Below are 21,672 nucleotides of genomic sequence, written 5' to 3' on the forward strand. Positions count from 1 at the left end.
CCAGTGCAGATTAGGCTTTTTGCTGACGATTGTGTATGGTTTAATGATACAGTATTAGGTCTTCCGAAGATTGTCATTCTTAATCGGAACATTAATTCCTGGTGCAATCAATGGGACATGAAGCTTAAAAGTGACGAAACAGTCTTCACGAAAGGTATGAATAAAAAAAAAGAGCCTATCATTTTCACATAACCTTCCACCTCACCCGCTCGAGGAAGTTAATAAATACCTAGGTGTTACCATAACCAATAATCTTAGTTGGAATAAACATATATCAAACATATGCCCGTCTGCTTTTAAGAACCTCTGCCTCCTCAGGAACAAATTAAAAGCTGCCCCTGCTAGCGCAAAGCTCTCAGCCTACGCCTCCATCATAAGACCCAAACTCCAGTAAGCTGGCACCGTCTGGGACCCTTACACAAGACATTGACACGTTGGGAATGATCCAGCAAAAATCTGTTCAATTTATCTTTAACAAATACCGCTCTACTGACTCTCCCACCACTATCATGGCGCAACACAACATACAGACACTGGAAATATGAAGAAAAGTTCGAAGATTGCAGTAACTTTTTTTTAATCAAAAACAACTTTCCAAGAGTCCTGATCCACTTAATAAGTCCACCACAACAAGCCTAACAAGAAAGCATCACGTGGAATCCCTAACACCGTACAACGCAAGTGTCAATGTATTTAAATATTATTTGTTTCCGCACACAATAACTCGCTGCAATTTACTCCCGACTGATCTACTAACCAGTATTGATGGCTTTGACAAAATTGCTTATTGACAGTTGCACATTTATTGTTTCCTGTTCCTGCTATGTGTCATTCTTTACATATTCTCTTTACGGCAATGTAATTTGCTGTGCTTTTGTAGTTATCATTGTTGTCTTTTTGTGCTGCCCCTCCTGATAGGACCCATTGAGGGTCTGCAGTATGCTGTGAATAATAAACCCATTTGTAATGAGCTCAATAGTCTCACGAAATGTGGTCGTTACATCAGTAGTTCCTTACATATGAACTCGCTGTAAAAAACACTGAAAAATTATACACACTTAAGCTGGCTTGAGCAGTTACAATTTGGCAGCTCTTCATTCCGAAAACCACTATTTCAGCATTATTTTTGTTCCCGCTGCATACCCGCACCTAGATGCAATTGTGCGTCAGGAATATCTGTCTGAACAAGGAAATGCAGCGTCGTATAGCTCTTTAAAAACGGTGCCCGGTTCCAATCACCTGTCATCTCAAAACTGGATGCGCAGCCGCCATTATTTATTCCATAGCTTGCGATATATTTTGCTACCAGCAGAACTGCATTACGGTCAAGAAAGCTAAGCGTTGTAGTTGGCTGAAAGCGCAGACTTCGGTAACTGCTGCGGCAAGGCACCATTCCGCGAAGGTCGAAGACATCGTGGTCTCGTCATTACGACTCTGCATCAGCTGCATGAGAGCCGTAAAATGAAGTTATGTAAGCCACTTCGGAAAAAAAGAGGAAAATTCGATGTTAACAAGATCAAATGTCACTGTCACCGAACCATGATCTCCCGATAACAGCGTAGTCACCACTGATCCTTTGCAACAATGCGTGGCAGCAGCACGTGCTACAGCATTCTCGCTGACTCGGGTTGCGTTGACAGGAACGCTTGAGTGGCCGTTGTACATACGCAGGAAGCACCGTGGTTGAGAGAGGCGCAATGCTGGTTCTGCCATTCGACATCACACCGGCCCACGCCCCACGCTATGCCATTTATGCTGTACCCATTTTCCCTGGTGGCGTGCCTTCAAAACAGAAGGCCATGCATGGCCTTCTTCGTGGCTCCCGAAGTCTGCCCGTGGTGGTCGCGCTTACGTGCTTTGTTACTTAACGCGTGCGTCTTCTTTTCACCATCACCGGGTTCGAAGCATTTGCTGTAACAGTACAGACATTTAAAAACATTTAGTTATATCTGGAAGCAGTTTCAACAGGCCGGGTCAGAAATCCTAAATGCACTGAAATGTGGTTGTTATTACCGATGGATCGTTATAAGCGGGCTCGACTGTATGTGTGCAGCGAAGGCTGTTTGCTCGAGGCAAAGTTTGAAAAATGCATGATACAGTCACTAAGAGTGCAACTGAAGCTAGAGTGAAGAGAGGATAAAGTGACTCTGGCCTCACTTATTCAGTGTCAACATTGATGTCGGAAGATGCGAACAACTGTCGCTGCAGCAATGTGAGAGTGCCACTAAAGATTTCAATATTTGATAGGCAACGTGGGGTTGTGTGAGCACAACGCAAAGGAATATGCCAACATTCATAAAAATGCGTAAACTTTAATAAACGTGTCGAAAGTTTGAAAGGTATGCCACTACAATAATAAAGAAAAGTTCATTTGTACAGACGTCACATTCGTGGACCTCGTCGACGATGACGTGTGACACTCTTTGAAGTTTGACATTGTGCTGCAAGTGCCGCAGGAGGCACCGTAGAGAAAAGTACGCCTCCACGGCTCGTCCGCAGCTGCTTCTTGAGGCGGACTTGGTAGCCGACGTTGTCGCTCAGCTACAGGAAGGAAAATAATAAGGCTGTCATCTGTAGCATCTCGTGCAATACACAGCCTACGGCATTTCAATGTTAAAGGGATACCAAGGAGAAAATCAGGTTCAGCAGTAGTTGCAACTATGCTTCCACAATAACAAACATTACTGCAAAATACTTTGCTAACCTCCACAGCTTGGTATGCGATGCGGAAAAAATATATAGAGCAGTCTACCGTCTGCTGCAGAGTTAAAGAAAATAAGAGTCTTCAAAGAATGCTTTATCGGTCAATAATGTTTTATCGTTTCAAGATAGTGAACTGCATGCAAGTACACTATAGCCGGTATCAAATTGCAACATTAGTCACTGCCATGAAACTACTACCGGCGCTTGAGTGCGCGGCCGGCCGTGAAGCTGAGCCGCAGTGAAAAGTATAATTTGTGCACGACCAGCACTTAGCTTGCAATCTGTACACACGATGGAGAGCTGCCAATAATTTGCTGCCAGCCACTTCACCAGCCACTGGCGAATTGTCATCGCAACCATACTGCCTAGGCCACTGGTCCTAACAAGTGCTTCTTGCATGGCAGCCTGCAGCCATAGTGGCAATTCGCTACGTAGCTGCAGCTTTGTTCACAGCTGAAACGGTTGCACCACAACACATGTGCATCGCGCGAACTTAAGTGTTGATTTGATGTGTGGTCGCTTCCACACTGTCCCCTAGATACCATGGTGCTTTAAAAGGAAGCTTTAGATCGGGCCCAACTAAGACGCGGCCTATTCAAATACATGTAAAACGCAAAAACAATTTTTTGAGGTAAGCCTTAGACCGATTTTAATGAAATTTGTTGCATTTGAGAGAGGAAGTTAAATTCTAGTGACAGTTTGCAGTGCGATTTCGATTTAGGGCCTGAATTTTCTTCAAATAATTTTGAAATATTCAAAAGTTCGAAAAAAAATCGAAGTACGAAGTTCACAAATTAATAGCTCTGCATCACGAACAGATATCAAGATTCTGTAAAAAGCATCCATTCGATCATTCAAAGCGGACAAATTCAATATGTCAATTTATATATGACGTGAATTTGTTACGTTGTGTTCAAGGGTACTGCAAAAGCTGTTTTTACACATCACTAAATATTTTGAGATTCATGCGTAACCTATCAATTTTGTCCGCTTTAGATGTACTATTATAGGAGATTCACAAAATTGCGATATCATTTTTGATTGGTGAGTTACGGATGTTGTAAACTTAATAGTTCCGTTTCCTGAAAATTTGCGATTTTTGCCAATCTTTAGCAAAATGTTAACATCCTAAATAAAAATTCAAAACCAGCAGTCTTTTAAGTGCAACAAACGTCGTCAAGTCTGGTGCAGTGGTTGCCAAGAAAAACGAATTCTCATTTTACATGTGCTTAGCTAAGAGAACTCGAGCTAACGCTTCCCCTTAATGTGGCTCTGCGTCTGCGTACACTGCGTCAGTTGTCTGCAAGGCAAATTTGCATGGCGTCTATTTTCAGAAACAGTAGAAACGCATTGTACCACGCCTTAAATGTAACTTTATCCAGTTTGTCCGTAACTGCTGTCATTTGTAGCAGTAGTGCTTCACTGACTGACGTCACCTTTTCCCTCTACCGCCCTCTCGTCACCTGCGTAGGCTGCGAGCGAAGAGCAGTGAGGTTGTCAGTCGTTTCATGACTGCGTTGGTTTTATCTTAGTCTCTGCTTCCTCTCCCTACCTCCTCTCTACCATTCTCTCTACCTTCCCTCTGGACTGCTGCACGTTAGTACAACAGTCCACACTACAGCGTCTGCAATGTTATTGTAGGGAGTCGTGGATAATCACAGCAGTCAAGGGCAACTGTGGCAACGCCCAGGGAGCTCCAGAGGGCATTGTGGCAATGCGGTGGAAAGGTCCAAATTAGTTTCTCCCGTCGCCTTTCCTCTCTGCCATGCTCCTGCCTAGAAGCACCTCCCGTCATGGCGTGTAAGACAGTGACAGCAGCAGAAGCAACGGAAAAGATGCAGGAAGAGGCAAACAAAGCTTTGCTTCAATACATTAACTAACCTCTCAAATCACCACCACAGAATCACTGTGGATGGCACTCATAATGTCCTCCATGCCGGGTGAAATGTGGGTCAAGTGCTTTTTGAGCAATTTAGTTTTCTTAAACATGACCATGCTCTTTTGAATTCCGATTGAAGTGCAGGTGAACTTTGTCATAATAACAATGAAGTCCCATGCAACATGGAAATGTCTTCGTTGCACAGTCAAAACTTCATATAATGAACTTCAATATAATGAGATTCTCATGATAATGAACAACTTTTCATAACTCTTTGTCCACAGAAAACCGTGCATTTTGAATCTGAACATATCAAAGTGCGTTAATGCAGTTAATCTTTGTTATAAAGAACTTCCAATACAGTAGGCTTATTCATTCGGCTTCGGTTAATCCTGACCGAAGGCCCCGGCTAGTTCCCATGTGTTAATAAGATCGCAAACGTTCGGTATTTCAATCCTAAAAAAAATTATGGGGTTTTACGTGCCAAAACCAATTTCTCATTGCGAGGCACGTCGTAGTAGGGGACTCCGGAAATTTGGATTACCTGGGTTTCTTTAACATGCACCTAAATCTAAGTACATGGGTGTTTTCGCATTTCGCCCCCCATCGAAATAATCCTCAACTTAACATTCGCCAGATAATTCGAACTTGACCAGCCAGCATGCATGCCCCTGAACCCTATGGTGACTGCGATAATGACCCCTTTAGTGGCAGTGTCCGCTTCGGTGGAGTTTAGGGGACAGTGCCTGTATGAACACACATCATATACGATTGAAGCGCCTATTTTTAGCCCGCCACAGGAAAAGTTTCAATGTCTGATTACGGTATGTACCCAAATTTAACGCGCACTTTTTGCTTTTTAAGAAAACTAGGCTGAAAACCACCTTCGAGACGTTGACTTGCATTACAGCACAATAGGGTTCTAATGTGGGCAGCTGACGTTGCCAACTGGGCAGTCAAGCTGACTTTAGGAAACCGGTCATCCTTTATAATACTAAATAGGGTGCACGTTATTTTCTACTTTGTTTAGGAGAGGTAATATCCATGTTAGTTTTCCCCTTTCGATACATGTAAAGTGGGAGCACATTTGATTCGGGGGCATTTTAGACTCTGGCAAATACTGCGAAATGAAGGAAAGCAGCACTTTGGCGTTTTATTTTTTTGTGTGCATCTTGTTTAATTTGACTAGCTGGATGATTCCATCAATTTTGTCGGTTCCGCCTGGGTCTAATTAAATGCTGTATAACGAAATTCTCGATATAAAGATGTATACTTAACTTCTTCTCCATGGGACAACATGCGTTTAGAACCTCCGTATAACAAAGTGTGCTTATACTGCGATTTCAATATGTACCAAAATTTTACTGCTACAGCTAAGGAATACTGAGACAATATAAATGCAAACTTCCGTGATCTCAAGTTTCAGAGAATGGTGGAAACGAGACGCAAACGATGCATTCACTTTCCGCTGTTAGCGCTTTTTCGTGATAGCGTTGTCCCGCTGTGGGTAGCACTATCAGCCGCGAGATCAGAGTGGACGAAAAGCAAGGCCGTCTTCACTTTGTACTGCTGATGCGATGATATCGTTGACACACATCATCTTCAAGTTCAATACTACCTATAATATACTTCCTTATGTCAGCTGTCTTACGCTTGTTGATTAACTTCGAAAATTCTGCCAGTTCTTTTCTAGCTGTGGGGTTAGAGGCTTTCACACATTTGCGTTTCTTGAGATCTTTCGTCTCCTGCGATAGCTTACTGGTATCTGGTCTACCGGAGTTACCACCGACTTCTATTGCAGACTCCTTAATGACGCCCACAAGACTGTCGTTTATTGCTTCACACTAAGGTCCTCTTCCCGAGTTAAAGCCAAATACCTGTTCTGTAGCTTGATTTGGAATTCCCCTATTTTCCCTCTTACCGCTAACTCGTCGATCGGCTTCTTATGTACCAGTTTCTTCTGTTCCCTCCTCAGGTCAAGGCTAATTCGAGTTTTTACCATCCTATGGTCACTGCAGCGCACCTTGCTGAGCACGTCCACATCTTGTATGATACCAGGGTTAGCGCAGAATATGTAGTCTATTTCATTTCTAGTCTCGCCGTTCGAGCTCCACGTCCACTTTGGCTATTCCGCTTGCGAGTTCATATAGTCATATAGTCATATGCACGACTCTGTGATAAGGGCGATCCCGACGAAAGCAAATAATTATAGCATATGCAGTGTTAAGACATTTCGATAAAGCTTTTTGTAACTTCCCGTAATTACCGGAAGCTTTTGTGAAGTGATTTCACGAAATCTGTCGGTAAGATTTGTGTGAATGGATGACTACATTGGGCAACGCTGTTGGAAACTGCGCGAGCGCTTACCAGGAAGTTGACCACTTATCATGTTGGTTTGTAATCCAGCATGGCGTGGAGTGACGTGGAGAAATGCCGACAGCCCACGTGTGCTGCAGAGATCGAAAGCGAGGTTAAGACTAAATAGCACAACAAAGAAAAGAAGAATTAACGCGACTCTGTCAAACGAGGGTGATCTGATTTGACTACATGAAAGTGATCTATATAAACCCTGCTAGTTAGACAAATGGCAGAAGCAAACCACAGTGCCAGGTTACCAAATAGTCATATGCAAGCACCACGTTCAATTCACATAAACGTACTGAAGAGAAATGAAGATAAACAACGTTGCGTAGAATTACGGTAAGCGCTTAGTAGGATCGAACACCGAGATCGTGTTTCCACTGCAAGCAGGAATGAGCACCGAACACTTGCTTGGAACGCGACTAGTGCAGATTTGATGGTGAACGCGACGAGTCGATACGTATAGCGATTACGTCACGGCGGAACATGACAGTGTCGAGTGCAAACAAATAAAAAAACATGTACCGGACAAAACACCGTGAAACCAACTTGTGTAAAAGTGGCAATTAGGTTTTTAAGGGCCAGTTAACTGTTAGTTTGTTCTTTAAATATAATTAGCCCGCCATACGTAAATCCGAGGTCTACTGTTAACGCATAGATTATGGCCAGCAGCCGGTATACGGACTCCTGTATGACGTCCGGTCACGTGGCGGCTGTGGATGCCACAGTAGACCGCGCTGCTGAACGCAACCATGAGAGAGGAAGCTTTAGCTCGTAGCCAACGGCAATGCCGCCTGTTGAACTACATGTAAAGGGCAGTAATCAGTAGTAATAAATCAGTAATAACCGGGCAAACGAGTGGGGCATGTACAGACAAACGGCAAGAACAGAAGCCACATACTTACGAAACACATTAAACGTTCCAGTCTAGTCACTTCTTCGAGCTCTTTGTATTTTTTGGTCATAATGCTGAGCTCATTCACCAGGAATGCGACCCTGCAAATAAAAGGTTGGCCTAACATAACATGGCTTTTGAAGCTTGAAAACTGCAGCCCGAGACAATCAAACTGTAGGGAGGTGGTGCTCATGGCTGGGAATTAGACAAAATTAGTCAGCGCAAGATTAAACAAAATCCAGGCTAACGCTGTAGTCAAAATTAAATTTTGTTTAGAAACTGCCTTAAGAGAGTAGAACCTCGTTGATACATTTCCGTTACGTATGATTTCCCGGCGCTAACGTTTGCAATTGAGAACCCAAAAAAGTTACCCAATAGAGCTGCACTCACTTTTTCCCGGTTCTTACGTTCCCGGAAAACACAATGTTTTGGCACCAATGTTCGGTACTTTGCCAAACTGCGATCGTATGGCACCTTTTCCTGCCGCTAGGTCCCATGTAAACAAGAAAATGCACGAGGCATCCGCGACTGAGACTTGGAAGCAGTGGCGGCGATTCGAACAGTCGCTTACAACATACTTTGCCTATTTACAGCACTTCTGCCTCATCCAAGATTTCTACCGAAGCCTGCACAGCTGCGTCGGAGCCCCTCTGCTGACAAAGCAGTCTGCATCAGTCACCGTCTCTGCCGGTTATCTGCGCCTGCGCCTTGGTCTCCTACACCAGCGCCCTGACCCTGACCGGCTTCTTGGCTATGTAAAAGGCGCCCCCCTGCTGGGTCCCTCTTCTTGGCAGCAGTGGCGGCGATTGGAACAGTCGCTTACAACATACTTTACCTATTTACAGGTTAGTTTACAGCACTCTCGCTCTGTCCGAATTGTTACGCTTTATTGCTGCCACTGCTGCCAATTTGAAATTGACTCTGACACTGCGCTGCCTGCTTTGCCGACATTTGCTGCTTGTACCAGTTATCTAGTGTGTTTTTGCTATGCCTAATGAAATTGAAAAAGTTCGAGACGAGCAGAGGAAAGAATTTCGAAACGAGATTGCAGCTATGCGCTACTCACTAGAACGCGACTTACGCAACGACACGATAGAACCAACTAAAAGTGTTGAGCACTGCAGCGAACAGTTTGATGACTTGCTTGCTAAGGTTTCATCCTTACAAGAGGAAAATAAGGCACTAAAGTCTGAGAACGCTGCAATGTCATCCGAGTGCGAGCAACTGAACACGCGATGTTGTGACCTTGAACAAAGATTGACAGGTGTGGAACAGTATTCCCGGAATAAAAACATTGAAATTAAGGGACTTCCAGCAAAGGGAAATGAAAGCCTTCCGAACATGCTGCCAAAAATGGGCGAAATGATCGATGAGCCGATACTGGAAAGTGATATAGACGTTTGCCACCGGGTTGAAACGAAGAACAAGAGAAATACAAATGTAATTGTCCAATTCAAAACTCGAGCAAAGCGTGACACTGTGCTAGCGAAAGCGAAGAAGACCAATCTCGCAGCAGAAAGCCTTGGCTATAGCGCCACTTGCACTTGAACTCGCCACTTGTACTTAAGTGTGATGTCATACTGACAAACAAGTGCTAACTCAGTGTGACGCAAAAATAACGTCGATACAGTCAGGCAGAATACGTAACACTATCCTAGAGCAGGTACACCCATGAGCAAAAGTATACGGACCACAAGGTCGCCGAAAAAACAGAATTTTTTCGTAATTAACACGCATCAATGAAAACTGACGGGTGCACTAGAAAATTCGTAATGCCAAGTTTCGAATACAGGCTTCACTTTCAACTTGCATTCACAGACAGAGGAGAAAATGAGTTTTATCGTGCAATCCCTGGTCCGTATACTTTTGCTCAAGGGTGTACATCAGTGTGATGTCACCCTGGCGGTCGCAATTGGGTTCTGTTATTGAACAGAGTTCACAGAACTTTCAAGGGTTAACAACCTGCTGCCTTTGTAGTCCTTTGCCGGAAAACTCACTAGTCTGGAGTCATCATCATGATCATCAGCCTGTTTACGCCCACTGAAAGGCAAAGGCCTCTCCCATACTTCTCCAACTACCTCAGTCATGTACAAATTGTGGCCATGTCGTCCCTGCAAACTTCTCAATCTCAACCGCCCACCTAACTTTCTGCCGCCCCCTGCTACGCTTCCCTTCCCTTGGAATCCAGTATGTAACCCTTAATGACCAACAGTTCCTCATTACATGTCCTGCCCATGCCACTTTCCCTTACCCAATCTGCTCTTTTCTTATCCCTTAACGTTACACCCATCGCTCTTCTTTCCTTAGCTCGTTGCGCCGCCCTCAATTTAAGTAGAACCCTTTTCGAAAGCCTCCAGGTTTCTGCCCGTACGTTAGTACTGGTAAGACACAGCTCTTACAAACTTTTCTCTTTAGGAATAATGGCAACCTGCTGTTCATGATCTGGGAATGCCTGCCAAACGCACCCCAGCCCATTCTTATTCTTCTGATTATTTCAGCCTCATGATCCGGATCCGGAGTCACTACCTGTCCTAAGTAGATGTATTCACTTACCACTTCCAGCGCCTCGCTACCTATCGTAAACTGCTGTTCTCTTCCGAGACTGTTAAACATTACTCTAGTTTTCTGCAGATTAATTTCTAGACCCACCCTTCGGCTTTGCCTCTCCAGGTCAGTGAGCATGCCTAGCAGTTGGTCCCATGAGTTACTAAGCAAGGCGATATCATCAGCGAATCGCAAGTTACTAAGGCATTCTCCATTAACTCTTGTCCCCGATTCTTCCCAATCCAGGTCTCTGAATACCTCCTGTAAACATGCTGTGAATAGCATTGGAGAGATCGTATCTGCCTGACGCCTTTCTTTATTGGGATTTTGTTGCTTTCCTTAATGGAGGACTACGGTAGCTGTGGAGCCACTGTAGATATCTTTCAATATTTTTACATACGGCTCGTCTATGCCCTGATTGCGCAATGCCTCCATGACTGCTGAGGTTTCTACTGAATCAAACGCTTTCTCGTAATCAATGAAAGCTATATATAAAGGTTGGTTATATTCCGCACATTTTTGTATCCCCTGATTGATAGTGTGAATATGGTCTATATTTTAGTAACCTTTACGGAATCCTGTCTGGTCTTTTGGTTGACGGAAGTCTAAGGTGTTCCTGATTCTATTTGCAATTACCTTAGTAAATACTTTGTAGGCAACGGACAATAAGCTGATCGGTGTGTTATTTTTCAAGTCTTTGGCATCCCCTTTCTTATGGATGAGGAATTTGTTAGCATTTTTCCAAGATTTCGGTACGCTGGAATCATGAGGCATTGCGTATACAGGGTGGCCAGTTTCTCTAGAACAATCTGCCCCCCATCTTTCAAAAAATCTGCTGTTACGTGATCCTCCCCAGCTGCCTTCCCACTTTGCATAGCTCCCAAGGCTTTCTTTACTTCTGCCGGCGTTACCTGTGGGATTTCGAATTCCTCTAGACTATTTTCTCTTCCATTATCGTCGTGGGTGCCACTGATATTGTATAAATCTCTATAGAACTCCTCAAACACTTGAACAATCTTATCCATATTTGTAATGCTATTGCCGGCTTTGTCTCTTAACGCATAAATCTGATTCTTGCCAATTCCTAGTTTCTTCTTCACTGCTTTTAGGCTTCCTCTGTTCCTGAGAGCATGTTCAATTCATGCTTTCTTATGTCAGCTGTCTTACGCTTGTTGATTAACTTCGAAAATTCTGCCAGTTCTATTCAAGCTGTAGGGTTAGAGGCTTTCATACATTGGCGTTTCTTGATGAGATCTTTCATCTCCTGCGATAGCTTACTGCTATCTCGTCTACCGGAGTTACCACCGACTTCTATTGCAGACTCCTTAATGACGCCCACAAGATTGTCGTTTGTTGCTTCAACACAAAGGTCCTCTTCCCGAGTTAAAGCCAAATACCTGTTCTGTAGCTTGATTTGGAATTCCCCTATTTTCCCTCTTACCGCTAACTCGTCGATCGGCTTCTTATGTACCAGTTTCTTCTGTTCCCTCCTCAGGTCAAGGCTAATTCGAGTTCTTACCATCCTATGGTCACTGCAGCGCACCTTGCTGAGCACGTCCACATCTTGTATGATGCCAGGGTTAGCGCAGAATATGTAGTCTATTTTATTTCTAGTGTCGCCGTTCGAGCTCCACGTCCACTTTGGCTATTCCGCTTGCGAGTTCATATTGCCGCGACGCCATCTGTGCCCAACCACGCTGACGACGAGGACGACGACCTCGTGGGTGCAAGCTAGCGTGCTAGAGAAGAAGAAGCGAACACTGAACGCTTGTGCTAATTGTCAAGATTAAAATAACGCTATCCGCTCTTGTCTCAAGTGACCGTGACACTGGTGGACGTGCTGGGTATCGCATCATCGCCTCATGATAGGGACGACTCCTGCGAGTAGCCCTGCGTCCAGCCCTTCAAGACACCATCCACGCGTCGAGACACCTGTGCACCGTGCAAGCCGCCGCCTGCAAGGTCTGTGCCCGGAATTCGGTCTCTTGCAACGAACTTCGTCAGCGACCTCAATGACTCAGGAAATGGCGATTGCAAGTCCAACACAGGTGACTATCCAAAACAATCTAGTCCCCTCAAGCTTCCACGGTGACACGTACGAAGACGCCGAAGACTGGCTGGACCAGTACGAACGCGTAGCTAAGGTCAATCAGTGGCGTCCGGACCAGAAGCTATCTAATGTGTACTTCGCTCTTGAAGGTAGCGCAAGGACGTGGTTCCAAAACCGCGAGGCACATTTGACAACGTGGGACGAATTTTGCCGTCGGCTACTTGACACCTTCGGAAGCACTGATCGCCGAGATAATGCACAACGACTTCTCGAGTTGCGCATTCAGAAGCCCAATGAAAGTGTCTCCATGTTTGCCGAGGACATGTCTCGTTTGTTTCGTCGCGCGGATCCCAACATGCCGGATTCGAAGAAGCTGAGCCATCTCATGCGCGGCGTCAAAGAACAGCTATTCGCTGGTCTCGTGCGTAACCCGCCTACAACCGTGGAAGAATTCATTAAGGAAGCCACAGCAATCGAGCGGGCGCTCCAGCAGCGTTGTCGGCAATACGAACGCCTGACTAACGATGCGCCTGCAGGAGCCGCAGTACTCACAGCGACAGACGAGACCTCGCTGCGTCAACTGATAAGAGACATTGTGCGCGAGGAGATTGCGAAGCAAACTGTGACACCGAAGGAGTTTACTGTTGCTTCGGTCGCTGAAGTTGTTCGCCAAGAAATTTGGCAAGCATTAGCACCTCCTGAGCCGCTCCCTGAACTGAGTCCCGAGCCGCGCTTCGAGCCACGCGCATATAGCTACGCAGACGCTGTCCGTCGCCCGCTTTCTACCATGCCGGTACAGCAGTACCACCAGTGGCCACCTATTGCTGCCTGGACACAGCGGGAGCATTTCAGGCGACCCCAGCCTCGCAGGACCGACGTATGGCGCACTGCTGATCGCCGACCATTGTGTTTTCACTGTGGCGAACCAGGGCACATTTATCGTTTTTGCCCTCATCGCCAGCGTGGCATCCAGGAAATGTCACCTGCCACTCCGCGCCAGTTTCCAGAGAGACATCCACGCTTCGACGACAGTGTCAGTCAGGAACAAGGCAGCTCAGCTTATCTGCGGTCGCGCTCGCCGTCTCCATTACGTTATTCTTCGCCGAACCGTCGCAGTTTCGCCGACGTGGTACGAGGCCGCTCTCCAAGCCCACGGCGGGGAAACTGAAATCAGCGACCTCTGGGGGGAAGGTTGCAAGTCGTCGAACCGCCGAAAATCCCCCATTATTACTGAGAAACGAGCACAGCAACCCGGAGAAACGGGACGCCGACGAATTTGTAAGTGCCGACCTACTCTTAACAATTGATGGGCACGACGTGACAGCTTTAGTTGATACTGGTGCAGACTTTTCGATAATGAGTGAGCAGTTGGCAGACCGGCTTAAGAAAGTCAGAATGCAATGGACGGGCCCTTATATTCGAAATGCCGGGGGCCAGATAATGGTACCTACAGGAAAATGTACTGCACGGCTCCAGATAGGAAATACAGCTTTTGTCGCCACTTTTATGATTTTAAAAGAGTGCTGCAGATCACTCATCCTTGGAATGGACTTCTTGCGGGAGTACGGCGCCGTGGTTAACATACGGGACGGCGAGATAACCTTGTCAACTAGTACAGACACGAGCCAAGACGAAGAGCGCCGACGTACATCGTTTCGTGTCGCCGACGACGACATCTGCATACCACCACTATCATGCAGTCTTGTCTCCGTAAGTAGCGGAGAACAGTTTGACAAGGACGGTGTAGCCGAACAACTAACTGCACTTCTGTTCCATCGAGGTATTGCCATCGCTCGGGGTATCGTCAGCCTAATCGGCGGTCGCACAGAGGTACTACTGACAAATTTTACCAATGAACGCCGGCACATCAGTAAAGGCACCGCTGTGGCGTACTTTGACGAAATGGACCACGTCCAACACTGCTTTGCTGTACAACAGGAATCAACCACCGATACGATGCCATCTATCCCCGTCGTCGACGTTGACCCAGGTTTAGCGCCGCAACAGAAACAAGGGCTCAGAGAACTGATTGACCATTTTAAAGACTGCTTCTCTACAACGTCCCGAGTGCGTCAAACAACACTGACGAAACACCGCATCATTACGGAGGAAACAGCAATACCCATCCGACAGCATCCGTATCGCGCGGCTGAGAAAGAGCGTGAAGCAATACAGCAGCAAGTCAAGAAAATGCTGGACGATGATCTTATCCAGCCGTCGAAAAGCCCTTGGGCATCGCCCGTGGTACTCGTTAAGAAGAAGGATGGCAGCCTGAGGTTTTGTATCGACTATCGCAAGCTCAATCGGGTCACGAAAAAAGATGTGTATCCCTTACCACGCATCGACGATTCCCTCGACAGGCTACGGCATGCACGTTACTTCTCATCGATGGACTTAAAAAGTGGATACTGGCAAATAGAGGTCGATGAGCGGGATCGCGAAAAGACTGCGTTTGTGACGCCTGATGGGCTCTATGAATTCAAAGTTCTTCCTTTTGGTTTGTGTTCCGCCCCAGCCACGTTCCAAAGACTAATGGATACTGTTCTCTCAGGCCTTAAGTGGAAGACTTGCTTAGTGTACCTAGACGATGTGATTGTTTATTCTGCCACATTTGATGAACATCTCAGTCGGCTACGGTCAGTTCTTCAAGCCATACGGTCCGCTGGGCTTACCTTAAAACCTGAAAAGTGCCACTTTGGCTATCAATAACTACAGTTTTTGGGCCACATTGTAAGTCACAGGCGTCAGACCTGATCCTGAGAAAATCGCAGCCGTCGCAAAGTTTTCAAGGCCTACGGACAAGAAGGCAGTCAGACGCTTCCTGGGCCTATGCTCATATTACCGGCGATTTATTGCGGGCTTTGCACGCATCGCCTCACCGCTCACCTGCCTAACCAGAGAAGATGTCCCGTTTATGTGGGGCGAGGAACAGGAGGCGGCATTTAACGAGTTGCGGCACCGTCTACAAACTCCGCCTGTTCTTGCCCACTTTGACGTGGATGCGCACACCGACGCCAGCAATGTGGGTCTAGGTGCCGTCCTTGTTCAGCGGCAAGACGGCGCTGAGCGAGTCATCGCTTACGCGAGTAGAACACTGTCACGTGCCGAGTCGAACTACTCCACCACAGAGAAGGAATGCTTGGCTGTAGTATGGGCCATTACCAAGTTCCGCCCGTACATATATGGCCGCCCATTTCAAGTCATAAGTGACCATCATTCTCTCTGTTGGTTGACCAACATGAAAGATCCATCTGCACGTTTGGCACGCTGGAGCCTACGGCTGCAAGAGTACGACATGACAGTGGTCTATAAATCGGGAAGACAGCACTTAGACGCCGACTGCCTTTCCAGATCACCGATCGAGTCACCAGGCCGAGATGATGACGAATCCGCAGGATTTTTAGGAGTTGTTGGTGCAGCTACCATCTCTCAACAACAGCAAGATGACCACGAGCTCGCTTCACTAATTGATTTCTTAGAAGGCCGCACCACAAACAAGCCCAGATTGTTCTCAAGGAACTTGTCATCATTCTGCATGCGCAACAGTGTTCTTTTTAAGAGGAACTTCTCTTCAACAGGGAAGAGATATCTACTGGTCATCCCTAAAACTCTCCGCAGTGAAATCTTGCAGGCCTGTCACGATGAAGCTACGTCGGGCCACCTCGGCTACACAAGAACATTAGCACGGATAAAAGAGAAATACTACTGGCCACGGCTCGCAACACACGTGAAACACTACGTTCGAACGTGCCTTGACTGTCAGCGACGAAGAGTGCCACCTACGAAACCTGCCGGACTATTACATCCCGTTCAAGTGCCGGAAACACCGTTTGCACAAATTGGGATGGACCTTTTGGGCCCATTCCCAATATCAACTGCAGGAAATAAGTGGATCATAGTTGCGACAGATTACCTTACGCGTTATGCAGAAACCAAAGCACTTCCGAGCAGCACAGCAGCCGAAGCCGCGCAGTTCTTCATCGAAAACGTCGTCCTTAGGCACGGTGCTCCAGCGGTCATCGTAACCGACAGGGGAACCACATTCACGGCTGAACTTTTGCGAACTGTACTCACGCTCAGTGGCACAGCACACAGAAGGACAACAGCTTATCACCCGCAAAGCAATGGACTTACGGAGCGCCTCAACAAGACTATTGCAGACATCTTGCGCATGTATGTCGATGTGGAACACAAGAACTGGGACCAAATTTTACCCTACGTAACGTTTGCTTACAATACGGCTCGGCAAGAAACAACAAGAATGACGCCATTCAGACTCCTCCATGGTCGAGAAGTGACTACAATGCTAGATGCTATGCTTCCTCATGATTCCAGCGTTTCCGAGAATGACGCCGCAGATTTTACAGAGCGCGCCGAAGAAGCAAGACAGCTCGCACGCGTTCGCATAACTAGCCAGCAAGACCGTGATGCGCGACGTTACAATCAACGCCATCGATGCGTCGTCTACCAGACCGGCCAAAGAGTCAGGGTTTGGGCTCCAGTGCACCGCCGAGGCCTCGCGGAGAAACGTCTGCGCCGATACTTCGGACCGTACAAGGTTCTACGACGCCTTAGCGACGTCAACTATGAAGTCATTCCTGAAAGCCAATCCTGCTCGAGGCGCCGTCAGGACCTGCCTGAGACTGTGCACGTGGTGCGAGGGAAACCTTATTTGGCGGAATAACATAGACACTTGCTGGTGGGCTGGACACCGGGTGCTACCCGCCAAGCATCGGGACGATGCTCCTTCTGAAGGGGGGCAAATGCCGCGACGCCATCTGTGCCCAACCACGCTGACGACGAGGACGACGACCTCGTGGGTGCAAGCGAGCGTGCTAGAGAAGAAGAAGCGAACACTGAACGCTTGTGCTAATTGTCAAGATTAAAATAACGCTATCCGCTCTTGTCTCAAGTGACCGTGACAATATAGTCATATAGTCATATGCACGACTCTGTGATAAGGGCAATCCCGACGAAAGCAAATAATTATAGCATATGCAGTGTTAAGACATTTCGATAAAGCTTTTTGTAACTTCCCGTAATTACCGGAAGCTTTTGTGAAGTGATTTCACAAAATCTGTCGGTAAGATTTGTGTGAATGGATGACTACATTGGGCAACGCTGTTGGAAACTGCGTGAGAGCTTACCAGGAAGTTGACCACTTATCATGTTGGTTTGTAATCCAGCATGGCGTGGAGTGACGTGGAGAAATGCCGACAGCCCCCGTCTGCTGCAGAGATCGAAAGCGAGGTTAAGACTAAATAGCACAACAAAGAAAAGAAGAATTAACGCGACTCTGTCAAACGAGGGTGATCTGATTTGACTACATGAAAGTGATCTATATAAACCCTGCTAGTTAGACAAATGGCAGAAGCAAACCACAGTGCCAGGTTACCAAATAGTCATATGCAAGCACCACGTTCAATTCACATAAACGTACTGAAGAGAAATGAAGATAAACAACGTTGCGTAGAATTACGGTAAGCGCTTAGTAGGATCGAACACCGAGATCGTGTTTCCACTGCAAGCAGGAATGAGCACCGAACACTTGCTTGGAACGCGACTAGTGCAGATTTGATGGTGAACGCGACGAGTCGATACGTATAGCGATTACGTCACGGCGGAACATGACAGTGTCGAGTGCAAACAAATAAAAAAAACATGTACCGGACAAAACACCGTGAAACCAACTTGTGTAAAAGTGGCAATTAGGTTTTTAAGGGCCAGTTAACTGTTAGTTTGTTCTTTATATATAATTAGCCCGCCATACGTAAATCCGAGGTCTACTGTTAACGCATAGATTAGGGCCAGCAGCCGGTATACGGACTCCTGTATGACGTCCGGTCACGTGGCGGCTGTGGATGCCACAGTAGACCGCGCTGCTGAACGCAACCATGAGAGAGGAAGCTTTAGCTCGTAGCCAACGGCAATGCCGCCTGTTGAACTACATGTAAAGGGCAGTAATCAGTAGTAATAAATCAGTAATAACCGGGAAAACGAGTGGCGCATGTACAGACAAGCGGCAAGAACAGAAGCCACATACTGACGAAACACATTAAACGTTCCAGTCTAGTCATTTCTTCGAGCTTTTTGTATTTTTTGCTCATAATGCTGAGCTCATTCACCAGGAATGCGACCCTGCAAATAGAAGGTTGGCCTAACATGATATGGCTTTTGAAGCTTGAAAACTGCAGCCCGAGACAATCAAACTGTAGGGAGGTGGTGCTCATGGCTGGGAATTAGACAAAATTAGTCAGCGCAAGATTAAACAAAATCCAGGCTAACACTGTAGTCAAAATTAAATTTTGTTTAGAAACTGCCTTAAAACAGTGGAACCTCGTTGATACATTCCCGTTACGTATGATTTCCCGGCGCTAACGTTTGCAATTGAGAACCCAAAAAAGTTACCCAATAGAGCTGCACTCACTTTTTCCCGGTTCTTACGTTCCCGGAAAACACAATGTTTTGGCACCAATGTTCGGTACTTTGCCAAACTGCGATCGTATGGCACCTTTTCCTGCCGCTAGGTCACATGTAAACAAGAAAATGCACGAGGCATCCGCGACTGAGACTTGGAAGCAATGGCGGCGATTCGAACAGTCGCTTACAACATACTTTGCCTATTTACAGCACTTCTGCCTCATCCAAGATTTCTACCGAAGCCTGCACAGCTGCGTCGGAGCCCCTCTGCTGACAAAGCAGTCTGCATCAGTCACCGTCTCTGCCGGTTATCTGCGCCTGCGCCTTGGTCTCCTACACCAGCGCCCTGACCCTGACCGGCTTCTTGGCTATGTAAAAGGCGCCCCCCTGCTCGGTCCCTCTTCTTGGCAGCAGTGGCGGCGATTGGAACAGTCGCTTACAACATACTTCACCTATTTACAGGTTAGTTTACAGCACTCTCGTTCCGTCCGAATTGTTACGCTTTATTGCTGCCACTGCTGCCAATTTGAAATTGACTCTGACACTGCGCTGCCTGCTTTGTCGACATTTGCTGCTTGTACCAGTTATCTAGTGTGTTTTTGCTATGCCTAATGAAATTGAAAAAGTTCGAGACGAGCAGAGGAAAGAATTTCGAAACGAGATTGCAGCTATGCGCTACTCACTAGAACGCGACTTACGCAACGACACGATAGAACCAACTAAAAGTGTTGAGCACTGCAGCGAACAGTTTGATGACTTGCTTGCTAAGGTTTCATCCTTACAAGAGGAAAATAAGGCACTAAAGTCTGAGAACGCTGCAATGTCATCCGAGTGCGAGCAACTGAACACGCGATGTTGTGACCTTGAACAAAGATTGACAGGTGTGGAACAGTATTCCCGGAATAAAAACATTGAAATTAAGGGACTTCCAGCAAAGGGAAATGAAAGCCTTCCGAACATGCTGCCAAAAATGGGCGAAATGATCGATGAGCCGATACTGGAAAGTGATATAGACGTTTGCCACCGGGTTGAAACGAAGAACAAGAGAAATGCAAATGTAATTGTCCAATTCAAAACACGAGCAAAGCGTGACACTGTGCTAGCGAAAGCGAAGAAGACCAATCTCGCAGCAGAAAGCCTTGGCTATAGCGCCACTTGCACTTGAACTCGCCACTTGTACTTAAGTGTGATGTCATGCTGACAAACAAGTGCTAACTCAGTGTGACGCAAAAATAACGTCGATACAGTCAGGCAGAATACGTAACACTATCCTAGAGCAAGTACACCCATGAGCAAAAGTATACGGACCACAAGGTCGCCGAAAAAACATAATTTTTTCGTAATTAACACGCATCAATGAAAACTGACGGGTGCACTAGAAAATTCGTAATGTCAAGTTTCGAATACAGTCTTCACTTTCAACTTGCATTTACAGACAGAGGAGAAAATGAGTTTTATCGTGCATTCCCTGGTCCGTATACTTTTGCTCACGGGTGTACATCAGTGTGATGTCACCCTGGCGGTCGCAATTGGGTTCTGTTATTGAACAGAGTTCACAGAACTTTCAAGGGTTAACAACCTGCTGCCTTTGTAGTCCTTTGCCGGAAAACTCACTAGTCTGGAGTCATCATCATGATCATCAGCCTGTTTACGCCCACTGAAAGGCAAAGGCCTCTCCCATACTTCTCCAACTACCTCAGTCATGTAGAAATTGTGGCCATGTCGTCCCTGCAAACTTCTCAATCTCAACCGCCCACCTAACTTTCTGCCGCCCCCTGCTACGCTTCCCTTCCCTTGGAATCCAGTACGTAACCCTTAATGACCAACAGTTCCTCATTACATGTCCTGCCCATGCCACGTTCCCTTACCCAATCTGGTCTTTTCTTATCCCTTAACGTTACACCCATCGCTCTTCTTTCCTTAGCCTGTTGCGTCGCCCTCAATTTAAGTAGAACCCTTTTCGAAAGCCTCCAGGTTTCTGCCCGTACGTCAGTACTGGTAAGACACAGCTCTTACAAACTTTTCTCTTTAGGAATAATGGCAACCTGCTGTTCATGATCTGGGAATGCCTGCCAAACGCACCCCAGCCCATTCTTATTCTTCTGATTATTTCAGTCTCATGATCCGGATCCGGAGTCACTACCTGTCCTAAGTAGATGTATTCACTTACCACTTCCAGCGCCTCACTACCTATCGTAAACTGCTGTTCTCTTCCGAGACTGCTAAACATTACTCTAGTTTTCTGCAGATTAATTTCTAGACCCACCCTTCGGCTTTGCCTCTCCAGGTCAGTGAGCATGCCTAGCAGTTGGTCCCATGAGTTACTAAGCAAGGCGATATCATCAGCGAATCGCAAGTTACTAAGGCATTCTCCATTAACTCTTGTCCCCGATTCTTCCCAATCCAGGTCTCTGAATACCTCCTGTAAACATGCTGTGAATAGCATTGGAGAGATCGTATCTGCCTGACGCCTTTCTTTATTGGGATTTTGTTGCTTTCCTTAATGGAGGACTACGGTAGCTGTGGAGCCACTATAGATATCTTTCAGTATTTTTACATACGGCTCGTCTATGCCCTGATTGCGCAATGCCTCCATGACTGCTGAGGTTTCTACTGAATCAAACGCTTTCTTGTAATCAATGAAAGCTATATATAAAGGTTGGTTATATTCCGCACATTTTTGTATCCCCTGATTGATAGTGTGAATATGGTCTACATTTTAGTAACCTTTACGGAATCCTGTCTGGTCTTTTGGTTGACGGAAGTCTAAGGTGTTCCTGATTCTATTTGCAATTACCTTAGTAAATACTTTGTAGGCAA

At 46.3% G+C, this 21,672-nt stretch overlaps 1 protein-coding gene across 3 annotated transcripts in view; it reads right to left on the reverse strand.

Annotated features, from left to right (window-relative positions):
• Window positions 1-2,172: 2,172 nt before the first annotated feature.
• The window catches only part of LOC139051806 (uncharacterized), a 280,388-nt gene continuing 260,888 nt past the window's right edge, over window positions 2,173-21,672 (reverse strand). For all 3 annotated transcript variants that reach the window (XM_070528799.1, XM_070528798.1, XM_070528800.1), the window contains 4 exons: window positions 17,580-17,662; window positions 7,849-7,939; window positions 6,950-7,032; window positions 2,173-2,541 (listed from right to left, as the gene is read on the reverse strand). The gene's annotated coding sequence lies outside the window, so the exon portion shown is untranslated. The remainder of the gene's footprint in view (window positions 2,542-6,949; window positions 7,033-7,848; window positions 7,940-17,579; window positions 17,663-21,672) is intronic.

Source organism: Dermacentor albipictus, unplaced genomic scaffold, assembly GCF_038994185.2.
Source record: "Dermacentor albipictus isolate Rhodes 1998 colony unplaced genomic scaffold, USDA_Dalb.pri_finalv2 scaffold_14, whole genome shotgun sequence".
NCBI lineage: Eukaryota > Metazoa > Arthropoda > Arachnida > Ixodida > Ixodidae > Dermacentor > Dermacentor albipictus.